Source organism: Piliocolobus tephrosceles, chromosome 3 (assembly GCF_002776525.5).
Source record: "Piliocolobus tephrosceles isolate RC106 chromosome 3, ASM277652v3, whole genome shotgun sequence".
Lineage (NCBI taxonomy): Eukaryota > Metazoa > Chordata > Mammalia > Primates > Cercopithecidae > Piliocolobus > Piliocolobus tephrosceles.
In genome coordinates, this window is record NC_045436.1 from 74,702,719 (window position 1) to 74,706,533 (window position 3,815).

Consider the following 3,815-nt stretch of genomic DNA (forward strand, 5'->3'; position numbering starts at 1 on the left):
GACAGAGTTTCACTCTGTCACCCAGGCTGGAGTGCGGTGGTCCGACCTCGGCTCACTGCAACTTTCGCGTACCAGGTTCAAGCAATTCTCATGCCTCAGCCTCCCAAGTAGCTGAGATTACAGGCGTACCACCACGCTTGGGTAATTTTTATATTTTTAGTAGAGGCGGGGTTTCACCATTTTGGCCAGGCTGGTCTTGAACTTCTGATCTCACGTGATTGGCCCTCCTTGGCCTCTCAAAGTGCTGAGATTATAGGCCTGAGCCACTGGGTCCAGCCCTAAAATATTTTAATCAGCTTTTAAAGTCAGAAAATTCTTGTGTGTGGAAAAGATGCAACATCATAATTCTAAAATTTTGCCTTGCATAATATTGCCATTTTTTATCGTGGCCAAATGTGTGTACCATAAAATGGACAATTTTAGCCATTTTCAAGTGTGTAGTTCTGTGGCATTCAGTATGTTTACATTCTTGTACCATTACCGTCATCCATCTTCAGAACATTTTCATCTTTTGCAACTGAAACTATACCTTCTAACTCCGTTTTCCAGGCCTGTCAGTCGCTGGAAACCCCCATTCTGCTTAGTGTGTCTGTGAATTTGGCTGTAACATTACTGTTGTTGAAGGATATAGGGCCTCTCCCCCACAAACACATGCCTATTTAGAAGAATGTTTCTTGTTTTGGTTTGGGTGTTTCCTCGTGAATAGATTCAGGTCATGCGTTTGGCAAGTTACTGCATAGGTGATCTTCAGCACAAGAATTTGGCAATGAGAGGAGCTGGGTTCAAGTTCTAGGCTGGGGCAAGTGTAATATTTCAACTTTTTTTTTTTTTTTAGATAGTGTCGCACTCTGTCACCCAGACTGGATTGTAGTGGTGTGATCTCAGCTCACTGCAACCTCTGCCTCCCAGGTTCAAGCGATTCTTCTTCCTCAGCCTCCTGAGTAGCTGGGAGTACAAGTGTGCACCACCACACCCAGATAATTTTTGTATTTTTAGTAGAGATGGGGTTTCACCATATTGGCCAGGCTGGTCTCGAACTCCTGACCTCAGTGATTCTCCTACCTTGGTCTCTCAAAGTTCTGGGATTACAGGCATGAGTCACTGCACCTGGCCTAATATTTCAATGTTTCTAGGCCTTTTTTATTCAGCCATAAAATAAGGCTGTTGGTCTCACCTCATCTGATGGCTAAGGTGCTTTTTAGCTCTAAAAATAATCTTTGTTAAATAGGCTGAGATATCCTATAGTGTTTTATAAGTGAAAGGAAAGACTTGGGGATAAGACAGTGTCTCAACCCTGGCTATGCAGCTGACTAAATCAGTGAGGCTTTGGAAAATACCCGATTCTCATCTCTAAAAGATTGTAATTCTGGATTTCAAACTCAAGAATGCGTGAAAAGCTGTGTAGGGAATCTAATGGACAGCCAGTTTGGAAATACTGGCCTGAAAAAGGTTCCTATGCCACTGTCCCCCTCACTCTTTTTTTTTTTTTTTTTTCCCCATGGAAGGATTGAGGAGGATGACATCTTTCCATGGATTTTTTTATTAAAAAAATTATTTCCCCTTCCATAGAGGAATATTTTCTTCATAGCACGCAGAGGGAACATGATAGTCTTTTGTGTGATTTTCTATTCTAGGATGCAAGAACAATTCTTTCACTAAATTTATTTTATGTTTTCATATGGGAACAATTATAGCTTTGCCTTATCTTGGAAACAAGAAACTTACTCTCTTCATCAAAGTTTAGCTTGAGAGTGGGGAACAGGAGTAGAAATAACATAAATATGTAGCTGAAAATTGTGATTTTGCCTTTTACCTCTGGTGGTGGTGGTTGGTACAGCTGCCTTTTTACTGTGCTAAGCACTCAGCATACGTTGTTTCATCTTATCTTGCCAATAACTCTTTAAAGCAGAGGAGATTTTTATAATCCTCTTTTTGCAGATGAAGAAAATCAGAATCAGAGACTTTACTTACCTGATAGAGGTTAACCGAGCTAGAATTGGTAGGGTGGAGATTTGAATTTAGGTCAGTCTGACTTACAGTACTTTTGAAAGATAGAGTGTTTGTGATTTTCATAGGGAGGGTCTTCAGATCTCCTTCTGGACCATGGGATAGAAGTAGAATAAATTGTTTTTTATAAAGTTTATCAGTTATCATGATTTCAAATATAAGAATTCATAGTTTACAACATTATCATTGCTCTGATTTGGTTGGCAGTGCAAACTGAATCACCTTCAGAATGCCTGCAGGTAGGATCAGAACTAGCCGCAGGCAGAATTATCAAAAAGAGTGGCCTTTACCTGTGTGTGTGTGTGTGTCTGTGTGTGTGTGTGTGTTTCCTTCCCTGAATTCCCTTGTGTTTTTAGGCTGCACCCAATTCTCAGTGCAAGATTCTTTCTACTCATCTGCCTTTCCAGGCGTCATCCCAGAGAGCCTTGAAAATAGACTTTGAAAAGTAACTAAGCTCACCTTCCTTCTTCCACTGATGAAAGAACTGTTATCAGCTGGATTCTAGTCCAGAGCTGTTTGTTTTATAAAGTGATGTGCATCTGAGAGAGAGAGTGTCTGTGAACTCTCTGAAACTACATGCTAAATTTCTGTGTGTGAACATTTTCTGGCCCATAACTTTATCAGAGTCTCAAAGGAGTCTTTGTTCAAACAAGACAAAACAGTTTTTGCGTCCTATCATGTTAACATTATAGATGGCCTTATCTTATATTCTCTCTCTACTACTAAATCAGATATTACTGTGATAGCTTATTCTCCAAGGATCTCATATTTATTACTCATCCACGTGCTCATTTCTTTGTTGTTTACACCCTTTCTCTATTTTACAAAATATTTGAGATTGTTCATGTAAAAAAATCAAGCAGCTCATTAATAACTTGTTTTTATCCAAAACATGAATATGTTTTATAATTCAATATATGTATTAAGGAATATATTATATATGTATTAAGGAATATATTCTGTAATGGGCTAATAATTATTTAGTGTGATAATTATTTATTAATGTGCTAATAATTATTTAATCCCTTTGAAGTATTAAAGATATGTCAATAAATTGGATCAATTTGCAATTAAGCTATTGTTAGACTAAGGGTAAAGCAAATGGTTTTCAATTATCTTTTGAGGAACATATGATTTTTGTGAGTCATGTCTCTGTTTTCATTAAGCTCAAAGTTTCACGAGTAGATGGACTATCGCTTCCCTTGAACCTACCAGAGTATTTGGCACTTAGTAATTGTGTTGAATACCCATTTAACAGTATACTCAGTTCCACCCCTAACTAGCCCTCAAATTTTGTCAACTCTTGTGCTTTATTTTTTTTTTGAGATGGAGTCTTGCTCTGTTGCCCAGGCTGGAGTGCAGTGGTGCGATCTCAGCTCACTGCAAGCTCCGGCCCCTGGGTTCAAACCATTCTCCTGCCTCAGCCTCCCCAGTAGCTGGGACTACAAGCGCCCACCACCACACCCAGCTAATTTTTTTTTTTTTGGTATTTTTAGTAGAGATGGGGTTTCACCATGTTAACCAGGATGGTCTTGATCTCCTGACCTCGTGTTCCACTCGTCTTGGCCCCCCAAAGTGCTGGGATTACAGATGTGAGCCACCATGCCCGGCCCACTCTTGTGCATTTTCACTGTCAATACCTTGATCCGAGGGCACTATCATCTTTTGCTTTAAACTGCTGTATAACTTACAACCTGCTAAAAGAATATTTTTCTGACTCTAATCTGCTTCATGCCAATCTACTAATGTTCCCCCTTGAAGTCAGGGTGGTCTTCCAAGATTTCAAAAGTAATGATCTGACTTCCTCA